Source organism: Gossypium arboreum, chromosome 2, assembly GCF_025698485.1.
Source record: "Gossypium arboreum isolate Shixiya-1 chromosome 2, ASM2569848v2, whole genome shotgun sequence".
Taxonomy (NCBI): Eukaryota; Viridiplantae; Streptophyta; class Magnoliopsida; order Malvales; family Malvaceae; genus Gossypium; species Gossypium arboreum.
This window is the reverse complement of record NC_069071.1, coordinates 87,561,117-87,582,705: the sequence shown is the minus strand read 5'-3', so window position 1 is coordinate 87,582,705 and position 21,589 is coordinate 87,561,117.

Sequence of the window (21,589 nt, the reverse complement as noted above, 5' to 3'; positions counted from 1 at the left end):
TCCAACTGAGCTACATCTGACCATTTAATAGTAATATTGTAAGTATTTGAATAAAGTGTAGCTATGATGTGTTAAACTCGAGAAGGTATGAATAAGAATTCGTGATATATGTATATCTGATAATATGTCAGATGAAAGTTTATATAGTGATATATTTATTCATATTTGTTTGGCCTATATATGCTATTTCATGCTTGACTAAATTAATTAGTAAATGTGATAACTAAAGTTATTCAAAATTCATAGAATGTATGAGTGAGTGAACTTGTTTGAAATGAGATAATTGGAAATTTTATGTAAGACAGATATGAATAATAAATTGTTTGAAGTGGATAGTATGATTATATTGATATATGTGGACAATGAAAAAAATGTGTCATATAGATATACGTCAGAATCGAGTTAGAGATTGTACGACCTCACCCCCTTACCAATGAAGTGTATATAATGGAAATTCATGAGAATAATGTGTACTAAGTTCCTAAGTGTGGAATCAAAGTGTTCAATGATAAAATAATTATAGATATGACCAGAGACTGAGAATGGTTGACAAGTGAAGGACAGAGTTAGAGAAATATCAGAGTTGACTGAGTTATCTTGGGATTCAAATTGATGACAGAGTGTTTCTGAAAGTATCGTCTTGAAAACAATTAGTTAGTAATGCTGGAAATTATGAGAAAGATACTAAACTTCACTTCGGTAAGATTTTCAAGGACGAAAATCTCTAAAGGGGGGAGAGTTGTAATAGCCCAAAATTGGGTCTAGTTGGAACAGAGGTTTCGGGACCACAAAATCTAAGATAAAAATAATTATTTTATGATTATTTTGAGGTCTATGATATGATTTCATGATTGTGTGAAAATTTCGTGAAGAAATTCTATGCATAAAGTGCTCAATTTGAAGTTAGGGACTAAATTGAATAAGTTGCAAAACTTGCATTCTAGAAGTTTCTAGTATGAAATTGCTTTGAAATATTAATTAGGAGGTCTTAAATAGCAATTTGACCAATTTCTAAGTGATGGAAAAAAATTGGACATGGATGGAATTTTTGAAAGTTTAGTAAGGAAGGGCATTTTGGTCATTTGGTAATTAAAAGAAATAAAAAGGGAAAATAAAGCCAAAATTTACTCATCTTTTTCATGGAGGCTGAAATTAGCATGGGGGAAACCATGGCTAGGGTTTTCAAGCTTTCCAAGCTCAATAGTAAGTCATTCTAACCCCGTTTTTCAAGTTCTTTACGTTTTTGGAATCCCGATAATTTGATTAAGCTTATTCTAGCAATAATTTAAGCTAGGGTTCATATTTGGAAAAATACCCATAGGTGAAATATGTTTATTTTTCTGTTTTATGATAGAATATGAGGTTTTAAATCATGTTAGACAACTTGTGCTACTCGGTTTTGAGTGAAAACAAGTAAAAGTAAAAGGGCTTAATCAGTAAAAATACCTAATAGTCATAAGTATATGTTAGAGTGAGAATTTGATGTTTCCATAGAAGGGAAAAGTGATCAGAATGTCATAAAACATAAGAATAAAAGATGAAGTTTAATTCCCGAGCCTAGGGGCAAAAGTGTAAATATGCAAAAGTTTAGGGGCAAAATTGTAATTTTTCCAAAGTTTGAGTTAAGGACTGTACTGAATAGCACATTAATTAAATAAGTAAAATATGATGTTTTAGATCCCGGAAAATGAGATTTGAACCTAGAATGATAGAAAAATCGAAAATTGGGAAAGTTGGTAAAATGATCGCTTTAGTATTGAAGTAAGTTCATATGTATAATAAGCATTAAGTTATGCATGTTTCAATATAAAATTGATATATTTATTATAATTTTTGAGGTGTTGAAAGTATGTAAGTTGGTATGATAATAATACAACAATAATGTTGTAATTTATATTTGAAAGTTAAATTTAGTGAATTAATTGAATTATGTTAAATTAAATGATTATGGTGCCAATTTTATGAATTGGTTTAAAATATGTCTATGGTACATGAAGTGCATTGAATTATCATACATAAATGTGATTTCTATGATTATGGATATTGTGGGAAATTGTAAGTTCATATGATTTTTAATAAGGCAATGTGTAATTTAATGTTATTGTCTTGATATTAAATGAGATGTAAGTTTATATGTAAGTAATACATCAATATTACTTGTATTATGATATTTTATAATAATATTGGAAATATGTTTGTGGATAATTACTTGATTGGTGAAATTGTTGGAAAAGAGAGAAATCCGGTTGAACCTTCGGAAAGATTGGATGATACAGATAGTATGTAGCTAGGTCACACGTATGGTGCTGAGTGCACATCATGTGTACAAGAGAGCTACAAGACATTATGATGTAGCTAGGTCACATGGGTGATTCTATGTGTACACCATGTAGACAAGAGAGCTACGGGATATATGTAGCTAGGTCACATGCGTGGCTCCAGGTGAAGGACACCATGTAGACAAGAGAGCTACGAGATAAATTGGCTAGGTCACATGGGTGGTACTAAGTGTTCACCATGTGTACAAGAGAGCCGAACTCTATGATGGGTGGAGCTATGTGCTGAAACCACCAAGTATCGAGTATTGATCCGAAGTGTTCAACGGGAGACTCTCTATGTATTGCTTTGTGAGTTTTGTGATGAATAAGTGCATGAACTTGGTTATGTGAATGATGTGTTCATTAAGTGACCAGGTTGTGGTAAGGTTATAAACAAGTAAGTTATACATGAGGATGATTTTATGGTGACCTTGTGATCATGGGCCTATACTTGTGATGTATGAAATTTGGTGAAAATGATTTGTGATATGTACGTTAAAATGAGGTTAATACAAAGAAAGTGTGAAAGAGTGAATTAGCAATAAAACTGTTTTGGACAGTAGCAGTGACGTGATTTTGAAAAATCACCAAAAATAGTAGAAATTGAATCAGAGACTGAATGAGATATTAAATTAAATATTAATGAGTCTATTTTCATATAAAAGAAACATAGCAAGAAAATGAGTTCTATATTTTGATATATTTATGTTTTTGTGAGACTGGTTCAGAATGATTACGTGATCCCCTGTTCTGACTTTGGAAAATCACAAAAAAATTGTATAAAAATAATTAGAGGCTTACAATTATATTTTTAAAATCCCTAATGAGTTTATTTTCAATATAAATCGACAAGAACATTATCCGATTTCTGTATTGTGAGATGATTAATTTTTAGTTAAGAGAGGTCAGAACTGTCAGAATGTGAAACAGGGGAAATTTTAATGAATAAACTGAACTAATTGGGTAAACCAAAAATTATGAAAATTTTATGGTGCAAAGCTATGTGAGCCTAGTTTCAGGAGAAGTTTACAGATCTTAATTTGGAGCTCTGTAGCTCGAATTATAAATAAGTAAGTGACTATGACTTGTGTGGACAGTTTGATGTGAGCATTTATTAGTAAATTGTGAAATCGTACTTACAAGAATGCTATATACATTAAGGATGTGGAATGGAGAGGAGGAGGAGGAAAATAAATATATGTGGAATACATGGAAACTATGGTATATGAAATATTGATATCATGAAATAAATGATATGTGTTTATAAGAAAGCAGAAAGAGAATGATATGTATCATGACATGTATATATATATATGACTAGTCTCAATGTAATGCTTGTAGGGTATGGAGTTGAATTAAAATGTTTTAGGCAAACATGTTATTTATGATCTGAATTGTGGTATTTTATAAAGATATGATCTAGTTTTAAATATGAATGCTTGATGATTAAGCTGAAGATACTTGGTAAGATGATAATCTTGGTATAAATGTATAAGTGGTACTATAATAAACAAGGTAAAATGAGTATGAGAGACACATGTATGATGATATACAAATGCTATGTTTGTGGTTCAATTGAGAATATTTAATCATTAAATGAATACCATGTTATATGCTTTTGATTTTGTATAAGTGTGTAAGAGATTAAGGTTGACCAAAGCTTGGAAAATAGCCTAGGTATATTCCACACAGGCAGAGACACGACCATATGTCTTAGCCATGTATGGAACATGACTTTGGGACACGGGCGTGTGGAGCCTTAAAGCATGAAATTTTCAAGATTTTCGTAAGTTCTCGGTTTAGTCTCGAACCCTTTCTAAAGCACGTTTTGGGCTTCGTAGACTCAAATAAGGGACTACGTGTAAGTGAATGAATGTTTTGAAATATGAATGAAATTTTATGGCCCGTATTTTAGTTTAATGTTTGTATGTTTGTCCGGTAGCGCCTCGTACCTTATCCCGACCTCGGGTACGGGTAAGGGGTGTTACAAATCTTGTCAATGGAAATCCTCTATAATAACCGGCGAGACCAGGAAAACTTCTAACATTTGATACATTCCTGGAAGGCTTCCAATCAACAATGGTTGAAACCTTACTCGGATCAACTCTAATACCTTCACCTGAGACAATATGTCCAAGAAAACCTACTTCCTGTAACCAGAACTCACTTTTGCTAAACTTGCCATAAAGATGATTATCTCTCAAAGTCTGTAAAACTATTCTCAAATGCTCTGAATGCTCAGTCTTATCATGAGAATAAATCAAGATATCATCAATGAACACAACTACAAATTTATCCAAGTAAAGTTTGAAAATTCGATTCTTTAAGTCTATGAAAATGGCAAGAGCATTAGACAAGCCAAATGGCATCACAAGGAACTCATAATGGCCATACCTAGTCTAGAAAGCAGTCTTCGGAACATCTGACTCTTTAACTCGCAACTGATAATATCCGGATCTTAAATTTATCTTGGAGAACATAGTAGCTCCCTTCAATTGATCAAAAAAATTGTCAATTATGGGCAGTGGATACTTGTCCTTAATAGTCATCTTGTTATGCTACCGATAATCTATGCACAATCTCATCAAACCATATTTCTTTTTCACAAAGAGCACTGGTGTACCCACAGTGAACAACTAGGTCTTGCAAAGCCTTTCTCTGTTAGTTCCTGCAATTGAACTTTCAATTATTTCAATTCCATTAGAGCCATTCTATAAGGAGCAATAGAAATGGGTGTTGTACCTGGAACCAGTTCAATACCAAACTCAACTTCTTTGATAAGAGGCTGTAACACCCCTTACTCGTGTCAGGAGGTTAAAGATGGCGTTACAGGACAAACATACAAATATTAAACTAAAATCGAGCCATAAAATTTTATTCATATTTCAAGCGTTCATCCTCTTACATAGTCCCTTATAACATGGTATTCATTTAATGATTAAACATCCTCAATTAAACCACAAACATAGCATTTGTATGTCATCATACATGTGTCTCTCATACTCATTTACCTTGTTTATTATAGTACCATTATACATTTATACCAATTATCATCTTCAAATATCTTGACAATCATCAAGCATTCATATTTAAAGCTAGATCAAGATATTTGGTAAGATGATAATCTTGGTATAAATGTATAAGTGGTACTATAATAAACAAGGTAAATGAGTATGAGAGACACATGTATGATGACATACAAATGCTATGTTTGTGGTTTAATTGAGGATGTTTAATCATTAAATGAATACCATGTTATATGCTTTTGATTTTGTATAAGTGTGTAAGAGATCAAGGTTGACCAAAGTTTGGAAAATAGCCTATGTATATTCCATTATGTGCAGAGACACCACTATGTGTCTCAACCGTATGGAACACTCACTTTGGGACACGGTGTGTGGAGCCTTAAAGCATGAAATTTCTAAGATTTTCAGAAGTTCTCGCTTAGTCCCAAACCCTTTCTAAAGTATGTTTTGGGTCTGTGAGACTCAAATAAGGGACTATGTGTAAGAGGATGAACGCTTTGAAATATGAATAAAATTTTATGGCTCAGATTTTAGTTTAATGTTTGTATGTTTGTCCTGTAACGCTGCACTTTAACCTCCTGATACGGGTAAGGGGTGTTACAGAGGCAAACCTGGTAGTTCGTCCAAAAACACATCAAGAAACTCACATACCACCGGCACTGATTCAATTTTCAACTCTGGGTCTTTAGTATTCAGCACAAAAGCAATATAAGCTTCATATCCTTTTCTCAAGCATTTCTGAGCAGACATAACAAAAATCATGGCAATTAAACTATCTGACTCATCTGAATTAACCCGAAAAATTTCACCATTTTCGCATTTCAACTCAATGAATTTCTTTCCACAATTCACTATCACGTCATGCGTAGTCAACCAATTTATACCAAGAATCACATCAAACTCCTCAAATGGAAATAGCATGAGATCAGATGGAAAATAGTAACCTCTAATCATCAAAGGGCAATTTTTTCATACATTGTCTACTAATACATCCTAACCCGGTGGATTCGATACTTTAATCAAAAATCCCGTAGACTCTATAGACATGTTCATACTAGGCATCAATTTCATACAAACATAGGAATGGGTCGAACCCAGATCAATCAAAGCAATAACATTAACATCATAAAGAGAAAATGTATCTGTAATTACATCGGAGCAGGATGCCTCTTCACGAGCATGGATAGCATAGGTCCTTGCAGGTGTTCTAACATCTGGTCTCACTGCTAAATTTCTAGATGCACCTCAACCTGCCCCTATTCCTGAACTTCTCTAAGGTCTGCCTCTAACGGGGGCATTGCCTGATCTTACACTCGGTATTACTTCTCTTTTAACCATCTTAGGACACTCTCGAATGAAATGATCCGATGCAGCACATCGGAAACAACCAGTCTCAGTTGCTCGAAATTGACCTGGATAACATCGACCACATTAAGGACACTCGGGTTTATAAGGCTGAATACTGCCAACACTCACAATTGAAGTGGTCTAAGCTTTCTGACCCATAAATCTTCTACCTCTATTTCTGCTAGAATACCCTGTTGGAAAATTAGATCTCGTAGAGAACTCTCTAGGCCTCTTGGATGTAGACTGAAATGACTTGTTCATCTGTCTTTTCTTCGTGTCTTGCATCTCAATTTCAGCTTTACCCTTTCCTTTCAGCAACTCCTCTACCTTACAAGCTCTTTCAACTAAAATAACAAACTCTTTTATTTCTAAAACACCGACTGACAGTTGAATATCATCATTGAGCCCATTTTCAAATCTCTTGCACATAATAGCTTCAGTAGACATACACTCTCGAGCATAATTATTGAGTCTGATAAATTCATGTTCATATTCAGTCACTGTCATCTTACCCTGCTTTAATTCAAGGAATTCTTTTCTTTTCTAGTCGATGAACCTCTGACTAATGTATTTCTTACGGAACTCCTTCGAAAAGAAATCCCAAGTAACCCTCTCTTTCAGTACTATGACACAAGTGTCTTCTACCAATGGTAGGCCGAGTCTCATAAAAGTGATACAACATGCTTCATGCACTCTTAAGGTGTGCAGGATAACTCATCAAAGACCCTGATAGTATTTTCGAGCCAAAATTCAGCTTTCTTTGCATCGTCATCTTTAGTAGCCCGAAACTCTTCAGCCCTTTATTTTCTAATTTATCAACTGGTTGATTCTCTCTTCTGGCTGTATCTATGACTAGGGAATCTACATGGGTAGTCTGAGGATCATGAGGGGGTGGAGGTCTAACAGCCGGATTCGTACAAACGAACTCGGCAAACCATTCATTCATAGCTTGGAAGAAGCCTTTTCGAGCCCCTCTTTCCTGACTAACTGTAACGGGCCTTTCACTAATATCTAGTGGCACTGTCCCTTCTGCAGGAGTGGGCGCGTTACTTTCTACTTCATCTGCACCAACTCATTCGGGATCCATAACTATGAAAGAAAAACATTTTAAAATCGTCAGGAGTCGTCACACTATCAAAATATAAGTATGGCATGTATAGCTAGACTCTTACTTATACTGAATATTCCGAGAGCCGACTAAACTCTTGCTCTGATACCAATAAATGTAACACCCTTTACCCGAGACATTTGCCGTAGTCAAGCACGAAGCGTTACTAGACTTATCTTACTTATTTGGGGCATAATTTTTTTTAAAAAAATTTAATTCGCTTGCATTCATCCAATAAATCCCTAAAAAGTGCAATTGGAATGGTTCAAGACCAAATCGGGAATATTAAAAATTTTCCAATTACTTAAACAAAATTAAGACAATTTATTTTACTATTCATAATAAAACTGTCCATCTGCATAACATTAATGGTTCCCCTGTTTTGCAGTTCAGCGGACCTGATCTCTCTTCACTAGAAATCAATTATCTCATGATACAGAATTCGGATAACAATTTTGGTTATTTCTAATGAAAATAGACTCATTAAGGAATATAGAAATATAAACTATGACTTATAATTATTTTGTTTCAATTTCTAGTGATTTTCCAAAGTTGCAATAGGGGATCTCGAAGTCACTCTGAACTAGTCTAACAAAAATTTAAATATCTCCGAATATAGACTTCCTTTGCTTACTCTGTTTCTTTCCTATGAAAATAGACTCAATAAGATTTAATTCTATATCTTACTCACCATTTAAATCCATTTCTACAATTTTTTGTGATTTTTCAAAACCAGATCACTGCTATTATTTCCTAACTGTTTTATGGCCAGCTCTTACTCCTCCATAATTTCTTTCCATCAAACCTCATTTAGGCATACATAATACCAAAACATGTTCTTATTTAGCTATATCATAAGGTAATCATTACCAAGTATTCACATGCCATTCTTTAATCATATCATAAGGACATACACACATAATAGTCAAGTCCCTATACATGCCATAACTTAAAGTATTTCTAGTCACAAAATACCGAGATAGCTCGTTGATAGTGTGAGGCAATCTCTGACGTCCTTACGATTTTCAAGTTGGCTTTGCAATACTATAAAAAAGAGAGAAAAGAAAAGGGGTAAGCATAAAGCTTAGTAAATTTGCATGTAAATAAATAACAACATTCTACATGAATTGTAACACCCCAAACCCGGCCCAGACATTATGGCCAGATCTGACTTGTCACATGGACTTACGACTTAGTATGCATTCGTTGGTTTAAGTTATTGGGGTGGTCTTTGTAAAAATTGCGGTTGAATGAAAAGCCGATTTATCAATCTTTAGGCTATCCATTTGTTGTGCTTGTTGAGTCTTGAAAACGTTCATTAATTTTGAAAACCCGCGCAGCCTAACACTAGAAGTTTCGTCATAGTATAAATATAATCAGAAAATAAAACCATAGCGGAAAAAGAAATTTAAATAGCGGCCTTATTACAACTTAAAACCCAAAATTAAATCAGAATATAAAAAATAATAAAAATGAACTAACTTAGAAAAACCAACTTTACATATGATGTGGCCACTCCAAATCCCTCACAGCTCCAAGCCCACTATGGTTGGGGATTTCCTGCAGAGATGAAAATAAAGGGTGAGTTCGTAAACTCGATGTGTAACATAACCCAACCATATCCCAAAACAGATCAAACCTGAGTCAGACTTATCGGGCCTTGGCCCAAGATGTAAATCGAATGAAACCCATAGGCCCATAGCGGATCTGAACAAATATATCATGAATGCGAAATCCCAACCCGAGCCATCCATAACACCCCGCATCAGCCTTACACCATGTGGGGAGACTACTCGACTCACCCAACCGCTACACACCACGAAATTGCAGCGAGACTACGGATATTGTGACGAAGTCACCAGACATGATATTGTGGCTAGGCTACGAGCAGATATATATATATATATATATATATGTGTGTGTGGTTACCACCAGATTGCAAATGAGGTCGCCGGATATTGTGACGAAGTCACCGTAACGTATATATGTCGCGAGGCCACAGATTGTAGCGAGGTCGCCGTAACGCTTCCTTTATCAATATAAACCCATGTCCCATGCAATGAAATAATATGTCATGGCATACGTATACAGAAACAGAACATCATGCTTTTTAGAAAAAAAATAACCCTAAGGGTAAAATCGTAACTTTGCATGCATAAGGGTATTTCTGTAATTATTACCTATTGCTAAGATTTCATGCTCATTCTAACATTTACCAAGTAATCAGAAGTACTTAGCTCATCTTTTTACCAAAGTGGGCCCGTTGGCCTATTGGCCCGTTTTCGGCCCATTAAGCCCAAAAATTCCGTTGTGCACGAAAATGCACACTCTGCACTCTAATCATCCAAATGCACCATATTCATTAACAACTGTCTCACGAGCACTCGCACGCTCGCGAGTTCACAAAATACCAACGTTTTGGTATTTTGGCTTTTATCGATTCAGTCTAAGGGAGGGTGTCGTTTACACACTTGGTTGATGACGATTGATGACGACATCTCCCATGCGATAATCCTACAATCGATCACTAACACATTAGACTTATGAATTAATGATAACTAACATAAATCCACGTCAACTAACCCAATCATCACACAAGTTAGTCATTTACGCACGAGGGGCAAAATAGTCATTTTACCCTCTAGGGGTAAATCGGTAGTCCTACCCTCTGTGGGTATTTTAGTAATTCTACAACTTATTCACTTGGGCCTCACGGACCCATTGGGACCACATGGCCCATTTTAGCCCATCGCGACCCGAAATAGCCGCCCCATCTTTGGAGTAATGAGAAATACACACCGTTAGGAGACTGCAGTTAATCCGCGCCCAAACACTCTTAGTCGACGCCCAACCCAAACTAGCACGTCACAAAGCGAAAGGATCAGCCAAGAAGGGTATGCCTACTCTCCTCATGGTTTGCTCTATTTAAAGCCGCTCTCCATCTACTCTTATGTTAGCTTCCGATGTGGGATCCCTCCATCACCGAGTTTAAAACCAACACCAACTCTTGCCGTCCCAACATAGCAAAATAATCAACCTTTGCGTGCCAAGGGATTCGAACCAAAGTCCTCTCACATGCCAACTCACGCCACTGCCACGAGGCCATCAACTCATTTGTGTCATAAATCCAGCACATTAAACTTTAAAAAGCGCACCTACTTGCTTCCAGATTTATTGAAAAGAAAAACCAAAATATATTGCAAGAGCCAAGACTTGAACCTTGGACCCCTTGCTTCCTCTATGGCGTCACTTCGTTGTCCCCTAAGTGCTGCCACCTTGCCACTACACCACACTCATTTTTGTGTCATCTTTTACCCCTTTACTCTTAAAAGCCCAAACGGCAATTGCATCACCTGTTCATAAAATTAAAATTCCCAAGACTACCACGGATTTAACTTAAGTTTGGGCCTTCCAAAGGCCCACTAACCTACTAAAATATTTATTTTAACCAACCAAAACACACACAAATTTTAAAAATCACAGAAACACAGAAAACCCGAAAACCCGAAAATTGGGGCGTTACATGAATTGTCAAGATAACCTGAACTTTTTGAACATAGGCCTATCTTACCTTCCCTTTGGCACACTCTTTAAATTTTTTGTTGAACCATTTGGAATACTAAGGATACACGGTTACCTTTCCTTTTTAAAATTACCATTGCCATGTCTTGACATGGTCTTACGTGGTATCTTGGCTTATGAACTCACCATTATCATGCCTTGGCATGGTCTTACATGGGATATTTGCCTTATCGTAGTTTATCAATGCCATGTCTTAACATGGTCTTACATGATTTCCTTGCCTTGTAAAACTTACGAATGCCATGCCCTAGCATGTTCTTACTTGGTATCCTTAAACCCTAATGTCATTACATTTGTATCTTAGACATTCCTAAGGTCCAACCAGGACTTTTAAGTATCATTTCTCCGTCAATTCTTACTTGAATCATCAAGGAATAAATTTACAAAATAAATATATAGATGCTGAAAAATAACATCATTAATTATAAATAATAAAACATTGCATTTATTTACCGAAAGCTTACCTCGATACAAAATACGGTCAAATATTTTGATTTAGTCCTCAACCTTTTTCTTTCCTCGGTCTAAACCCGAATTTCATTCTTCTTGATCTATAATAGCAAATTTAACTTATTTAATATTCACATTTATCAAAACAGTCCTTAACTCTAACTTTGGTAAAATTATGATTTTTCCCCTAAACTTTTACATATTTACACTTTTGCCCCAAGGCTTGGAAATGAAACTCTATCCCTAATTCTTATGTTTTATGGCATTATGGTCATTTATTTACCTATGGCAACATCAAATTCCCACTCTAACATGTACTTATGACCATTAGGTATTTTTACCGATTATGTCGTTTTACTCGTTTTCGCTTAAAATCGCTTAGCTCAAGTCGTTTAACATAATTTCAAGCTTCATATTCTACCACAAAACATCAAAATAAACACATTTCACGTATGGGTATTTTTCCAACTATGAACCCTAGTATAAATTATTGCTAGAATAAGCTAAATCAAGTTACGGGGACTTTAAAAATGTAAACATGAAAAACATGGCTTGGAATCACTTACTATGAAACTTGGAAGCTTGACAAAACCCTAGCTATGAAGAACCCTTGAAATTTCGGCATAATGAAGAAGGTGGGCACATTTTGCCATCTTTTTTCCCTTTTTTAATCTTTTAATTACCAAATGACTAAAATACCCTTCATTAAAACTTTTTTATTTTTATCTATGTATGTCCATTTTTGTCCATGAAAAACCTAATGGTATAATTTCCATTTAAGGACCTCTACATCAATTATACTCTTCAGTTTAATGCTTTAGCATCTAAAACTCATATTTATCAACTTTTGCAATTAAACCCTAGTAGGTAAATTAAGCATGCTATCTATAAAATTTTCCATCGATACTCTAACACATGCATCTAATCACTCAGTAAATTATAAAAATTAATCGGAATAAATTTTTATATCTTGGATTCGTGGTTTCACAACCTCTGTTCCGTTTAGGTCCTATTTTGGGATGTTACAAATTTCCACTAATTCACACTTTTATGACAAATTTTATAACTTTTACAATTTAGTCCTTGTATGCATTATTACCGAAAATAACTGAGTAAAAATCATTTCTCTAACCATAAACATGCATAATCTACCATTAAACATCAAAACACATGCATATCACTCATGGGTAAATTTTTAAACATCAACCCTAGCTCAAATAAATGGTAGAAATAGCTAGATCTTGTTACGAGGATTTCAAAAATGTAAAAATCATTAAAAATGGGGCAAGAATGGACTTACTATTGAGCTTGGAAAGCTTGAACAAAACCCTAGCCATGGCTTCCATGCAAATTTTGGCCAAAGGTTGAAGATGAGCATAAATTTGGCTTTTATTTCCCTTTTTATTATTTTAATTACTAAATACCAAAATGCCCCTAACTTAAAAATATTCTATTTCAACAAATTAACCAATGGTCTAATTACCATATAAGGACCTCCAATTTAAAATTTCATAGCAATTAGACACCTCTAGCTTCTAGAACTCAAATTTTGCATTTTTTACGATTTAGTCTTTTTGACTAAATTGAGTGCCCAAACGTCAAAATTTTCAAATAAAATTTTTACAAAATCATTCCGTATAATTGTAGACCATAAAAAAAATTAAAAAAAAATTCTGTGTCAGATTTGTAGTCCCGAAACTACTGTTTCGACTAGGCCTTCGGGATGTTACAACTCTCCCCCATTTAGGGATTTTGGTCCCCGAAAATCTTACTAGAAGAGTGGTTTGGTTTTCACATAAACTCCACTATCTCATAATTATTGCTAAAGAACTTTTACTCAGGCTATACTTAATACTTAGCTCTTTAATTTCTCATACTAAAGTCATGAGCAATTCTTTGTTATACGACACATCAACCAAATCCTGATTTCCATCAGAGTATTCATGTACACGAGGGTCGAATCCATACCGTCATAGAACATATATACAAATCATACTTGAATCCTCTCAGATTCAAATGGCCTAGCCAGCTCGATCATCATGGCCCTAAATTTTCTATCATTTTATACAGCCTGATAGTTTACTAATTCAACCTCTGGTCGTCATTAAAATTCAAAACCTTATTTAGCATTTTCAATAATGCATGATATAAATCCTGAATCTCAATCCAATTAACAAAAACTAGCATTTTAAGAAATTCAACAATCCCAAAGATACTTAATTCCATAAGTCGGATAAGCAAAAATTTAGTACATACCGACATGGTTTGCAAATTCATCAAATACTTAACAACAAGCCACGTAACATATTTCTCTCTCAAAGATAGGAATAATCCTTATATGAAATCCATAGTAATCTCATTCTCATTTACATTCAATTACCACCACTGGTGAGAATCGTTCTGACATTACTTGATATTCGACTTTAATCATGATAACATTTCATGTATTCAAGCACAAAGATCAGAAATGTCGAGTTCCAAACACGAACAACAATACATTACTCGTGTGAGTTATCTTGTGACTTTCTGTATCAGCTCTGGATTTTCTGTCCAAGCCCTAGTGATTGTATTTTCCTTTTCTCGAAGATCATACAATAACTATCTCATCATCTTTTAACAACTTTAATCATCTATGTTATCAAATACTCAGATCTGGCTATAACATTGGATATATTGAGTTATCACATTGCCTTTTAGTCTTAAAATGCATCACAATCCATTTAATGACACACACTGAAAAATCAAGAATTTCTTATCCGATGTAGGCTAAACCAGGTCTAATGTTTTGATTAACAATGTTCTCGTCTGTTCCAAACTTTACTAATAGCAATAGACCATTCAACTTTCACGAGGCGATAACTTTATCATTCATAGCAACTTTAAATCATATCGAAGTCTGCTAGAAAATATACACTTTTCATGTCACACCCTAATACCCGTGTCCAATATTAATTAAAGTAATTTCAACAATAATAGCACGTTTCCATGAGTAACTTCTATAGTATGCACATACTAAAACAAGGGTAAAAACGTAAGGTGATTTTTTTCTCCTCTTGATCGAATATACATACATGATGTATCTCGAATGCTTAACATGTTAGTTCAAGCATAACATAATCACACTCATCACAATATGGATTCATATGTCAAGTTGATTTCACTTCAAGATTTATAATAAAACCATTATCACATCCATACATAGAACTTTAGCCATATTCACATGGCCTTATATATATATACAATACTATCAAAATAGCAACCTCCCAAAATATTATTCTATACATGCCATAATGTCTATTTGAGTTTTAAAAAAAAATACCAAAAAGGGGTTGTCAAAAGATGTGATGACTTCGTAACGAATCCAAGCTTTCCTCGACAAGATGATCTATACAAAACCAATAAACACACCAAGTGAGTTATTAACTCAATAAGTCCTAAGATTTTTTTTTAAAAGAATGTAATGATCCAATTAACAAATAAAGCACAAACCAAGCCGCTCCATCTATAAATCAATCTCCAATCCATTTAAATTCAGTTATCATTAATTTATATCTTTGGTCAATTATATACTAATTGAGCCGATTACCTTTCTCTTCTTTCTCTCTTCCCAAGCATTATCTATTAATATACAGATATAAATCAAGTCCCATGTCTAATATCCATGCACATTTCATTACTCCCAGTTTAAAGTTGTAAACTTTTTCATTTGCACAAACAATTCTCTCATATTGATATCGCACACTTAGTGCTCGATTTAAAGGTCCGCACACATAGTGCTCTTACTCATTCGCACACATAGTGTCATGTTGCCTCGCACACATAGTGTCATGTTGCCTCGCACACATAGTGCTATATAATCTCGCACACATAGTGCCATGTAGTTTTCGCACACATAGTGCTGCATAACCTCGCACACATAGTGCTGAAATTTCTTATTTATAGCTACCACTATGTTATAGATAGGTTGATAAACCTCACATTCGATTTTCACAAATTCATACATACCACGATTTCTTATCCAACCTATTTTATGTGCAATATTAACCGTAACTTAAATTACTTAGGAACTTACCTTTTTAGTCGGATGAACAACTCCTATCAGCTACTCAACCGCTTTCGCCTTTCCTTTGGCCGAACTTGGCTCCCTTTGATTTTGAGCTCCAACTAAGCAAATAAAATAATTCAATCATCGAAGCCCCAATTTATATTCATTCATTATAGACACACACACATATTCGGTATTCCATCTAATATTAACCAAGCCATAACAATTTAAAGTTTAACCCTTAAACTTAATGCACATCCAAACATACTTCTCATCAATTCCATTTATTCACTAAATATACAAGATAATTTTGGCAATTCACATTTCCAAACTATTTTAATCAAATTCTCCATAGCACATAAACTAAAATATGTACATATCTCATTCAAAGCATCCACACCAATTTATTATCCAATCAACCATAGCCGAAAACCTATCATACAATTAAAACCCTTGTTCAAATTATTATTCACTATAATACTATGGCCGAATCCCTCAATTAGCTAACATAGCCTCTTGTATTCAATCTAATCACGTATATACAACCTAAATCCCTCTTTTAACACATAATTCACTATCTTGGAACTCATTTTCTAACTAATTTAACTTACTCCAAAGCCGAATGCTATTTGAGCATTAAGCTCATGTTCTTTTCATTATTAAGCAAGTATTATAACTCAACTAACATCCATTTTCAATTTGAAACATCAACATTCAAAATTAAACACGAAAATTCATAGCCGAATATATATATATATATATATACTTTGTCCCAAACTCATAAATTCATCCATTCTAAGCTCAATTTGCCAATTAAACAAGTACTACTAATATTAAGCATTATTTCACAATTTATCTTAAATTGCCAAATGGACTCATGCTCCTAATTCATATACTTAACTTTTAATTTCAATATTTAGCAAACTCAAACATTATCTTTCATCCATTACTAATTCAAAACATTAAAATATTCAAGATCCAACACATAGTAGCCAAAACCGAATATCATAGGCTAATGACTTCACCTTAAACTAACTTATTAAGCCTTTAAATCAACTTCTAACCATCTCACATTTAAAATTATCCATCATCTAATCTTCATGCTTACATGCCATAACCGTATGGTTCTCATCACACTTGGACCACAAAATGCATAAATTTCACAAATTCAAATTACTATTATAAGCTCAATTTCGGCTAACACTCAATTAAATACCTACAATTTAGCACTAATTTAGCATTTCAACATAGTCGATTGTCATTAAACAATTAAGCCACAAATATTAAATTTTATCAAACTCAACCAATTTAACAATTAACAAGCTCAAACCTTATCCTTCTACCATATCTATTTCAAAACATTAACACACTATCCATGAAGTAGAAAACTTCCATGGCTGAATATACATGACAACACCAAACTTAAAATTTACACATGGGCTAAGTAAAAGACTTAGCAACTATCTCAAATTCACTAAAATTTTAAAAGCAAACTCATGGAACATACCTTAATTCCCAACACAAGATGGCTGAATGCCTTAGGTGTTCTTTCTTCAATTTCTTGTTTAGTTTCGGTAAAAAGGGGAGAAGAATGAGAAACTTTGTTTTTGTCACCCTTTTTCTATTTTTAATTCATGATTTTCTAATATAAAACTATTTAATATTATTTCAATAATATAAAATACACAAAATGCCACATTTTTCATCATCATTACCGTCCACTATAATTATAGTGGTCCAATTTACATGCAAGTCCTCTATGATGCTATCCATATACAATTTGGCCACTTCAACTTTTACCTATCACATTTTTATGGTTTCTGAATTAAGTCCTTTCAAGTAAAATTCCCATTCATAAGACTAAATTAAAACATCAAATATTCACACATGCACTATCACACATAGAAGTTATGCAAATAAAATTTTAAATAAATTTTATGACTCAGTTTTGTGGTCCCGAAACCACATTTCGACTAGGGTCAAATTAGGGCTGTCACATTTTATTTAGACTAACCGTCTTTTACCCATAAAGAAATGAAATTTTATTGCCAGACATAAATATCTCATTTAATCTTTCAAATAATAACCAACACCGTTGAACAACCAAGTCGGTCTTAATCATCAATAAATGACATTTCAAGAAATCCTCTCTTCCAGTCAATAGAACAATTCAACATGTAATCATTCGAGGTCCACATATCATGCTAATCAAAAGCCATTTCAAACGCATTAACTCAAGTAACAAGTATATCTCAATTGAAGGCATCAACTTCGATTAACTTACTTGAGAAAAGAATTTCACCATACCTATTGAAATTCGCATTTTTGCCACTTATGTCCTTACCGATGTCAAATTTTTCATGAAGATTTAGAGAAATCCAGATATTGGAATCACCACGTAACTATAATCAACTAGAAGCATGATCATAATTAACATAGTTATCATAGGCCAAAGAACACACTTTAAATATGAGTCATAATCGACAATTTACGGAATAGAGATGACATGAAAGCCAAGATAAAGAAGTCCACGATAAAGAAATCCAAGATAAAGAAATCCAAGAAACAATATCATAATAAACAAGCTCATAAGAAAAAATATGAAGGATCTCGATAATTCCTTAGAGAAAAGAAGTCCAGAAGAATACATCAATCCAACCCATTGGAATTAAATGCAACAAGAATAATATACCTTCCTATGTATGTATCGAATAGAACATTAATTAGAAGAAACAGAATCATAACATCATGTGTATCACCTCATAAAGTCCCAATAGATGAAATGTAATAGAATGCCAGAGGGAAATAGAGCAATACAGATTATATACCAGTCGGACTATCAGTACTTTTGTTTACGCATCATGATTAGAAAACATTCCCATAGAACAAGGATTTTATCAGAAGAGCAATAGCCATAGGAATAATTCCAAGAACAATTGAACATATAGAATACCTCAAAAGAAGCTGTCAAAATCTATTCAGCCATAACTATTAACTCAAATATCTTACCCTTCAAAAATTTTTCCCTTAACTATTTCTGTCATCAAAAATTTCGTATTATTTCTTTCACTGAAGAAAATAAGTTCAGAAGGAATTTCAATTACTACGTTCTTTCAACATCGTGTCTGAATAAGTCGATTTACCAAATTTAAGTTCTTCTCTCATTGTGATGTTTAGTAAATGAAATAATCTTTAAATCAATCTGATACCTTTCTAGTTTTGTCTTTTCTTATCAACTCATTTACAAATTCTTACCATATTTATAATCATTCTACAACTGAACTCTTTGGTTTCACACTTGTGAGCTTATGCAACAAATCTCATAAAATCCTTTATAAACACCACTCTGGTAAGAGGGTGGGGTTGTAAGGTCCCTAACTCGTCTCTCATGCGCATATGCATATAGCACTATTTCATCATCATAGCAACAGTTTCACAAGCATAACATTCACTTCAGGCAAACTATTATTCACATTTGTATGACACGAGCTTCCCAATTATCTTATTTAAACAGTGCACTTATGCATGCATTCTATGGATTCTGAATAACATTACTTATCCCATTCATTCAATGAAAACTTTCATCTCGCACTTCATCATATACGTGTCATTTCTTTCATATGAACATTAAACAAGCATGGATACTCATCGCAACATGAAATTTTATTCGTACTTTTCTGAGTTTAGGCTCATCATAACTGTACTTTACCCGGATACCCTGGCATCATATTTAACATGGTCAGTGTAGCTCGGTTGGAGAGTACCTCTATCCAAACAAGATGGTTCTCATTCGCATCGGGAGACATCACACTATCACAGATTTGTGGCATGTATAGCTAGACTCTCATGCATGCTAGGTTAGTCCGAGAACTAACTAAACATTAGCTCTAATACCACTAAATGTAACACCCCTTACTCTTACCCGAGGTCGGGATAGGGTACGAGGCATTACCGAACTTAAACATACACATACATGTAAACTCGGGCCATAAAATTTCAACCAATTCAAAAACAAACACGTCCATATTGTCCCTTATACGAGCCTACGAGGCCCAAAACATATATCGGGGGTGGTTCAGGACTAAACCGAGAACTTACGAACTCTTTACAACACTTAGAAAATTTTCTAGTTTTGGAGAGTCACACGCCCGTGTAGGTAGGCCGTGTGGCCACACACACCCGTGTGGCTTGGGAAACACCAATGTTCTTAGCCCATGTAACTCTCTTTTTATGATGTCAATAATGAAATGGGGTCACATGGCCAAGTCACATGCCCGTGTGCTAAGGCCGTGTTCCCCACACGGCTGAGACACACGACCGTGTCTCTGCCCGTTTGGCCAACACTCAGGCTATTTTCCAAGCCTTGGTCAACCATAAACCCTCACACATTTCTACAACATCAAGGATATATAACATGACCTATATTTAATGATTAAATATCTTCATTTAAGCCACAAACATAGCATTTGCATGTCATGATTCATGTGTTTTACACACTCATTTGGCCTTGTCTATTATGATATCACTTATACTTTTATATCATGGTTTTCATCATACCAAAAGATTTCAACTTAATCATCAAACATTCATATTCAAGGCTAACTCATAACTTTATAACATACCAACATATTTCACATATGTAGAATAACATGCTTGTCTAAGATATTGCGCACCACATCAAGTCACATACTCACTTCACATGAAACTTTTAAGCTTGTGCATGCACATGTAATAGGGTTACAACCCAATAATCAATATAAGCCACATCTCATGGCTATATACAATTGAATCATTATAAGCCAATACATTTGGCTAAATCATGAAACACATATCATAAAGTACTAAGTCTCTATACATGCCACTCACTTGAAAACACTAAAGATTTATTAATACCCCGGCTTGATAATTTGATAGTGTGATGCTGCCTCCGACGATCTCCAACCTCGAGCTAACTTGACAACACTAAAAGAAATGAAAAGGAGAGGGGTAAGCTTTATAGCTTAGTAAGCCCATACGAAAATAATAAGAAGCAATTTATAAATGTTCTTTTGCCAAATTCTTACAACATGTTCTCATGGTAACACAATTAAAATTACACATAATTCCACTATTTGCTCATATTCTAGTCAAGCTGTCCACTCGGGTCACAGTCACTAAATTATTTATAACTTTAGTTACGGAACTCTAAATTAAGATCTGCTAATTTTTCCTAAAATTAGACTCAGATATATTCTTACCATAAAATTTCTAGAATTTTTGGTCTATCCAATAAGTACAATTTATTCTTTAAATTTACCCCTATTCTGCTGTTTGACAGCTTCGACCTTTCTTTATTAAAAATTAATTATTCATAGTACGAGACTTGGATAACGTTCTCGTCTATTTATCTTAAAAATAGACTCATTAGGAATTTAGACGTATAAATTCTAACCCATACTTATTTTTGTACAATTTTTAGTGATTTTCCAAATTTAAGATAGAGGAGCCCGAAATTACTCTGACCCTATCTCACAAAAATTCAAATATCTCATAATATGAAATTATTTTGTTTACACTGTTTCCTCTATGTGACACTAGGCTAAATTATCTTTAATCTCATATCTTATTAAATTACTAATTCAATTTCCACAATTTTGGGTGGATTTTCAAATTCACACAACTGCTGCTGTCCAAAACTGTTTTAGTGCAATATGATGATAACTATCATATGATG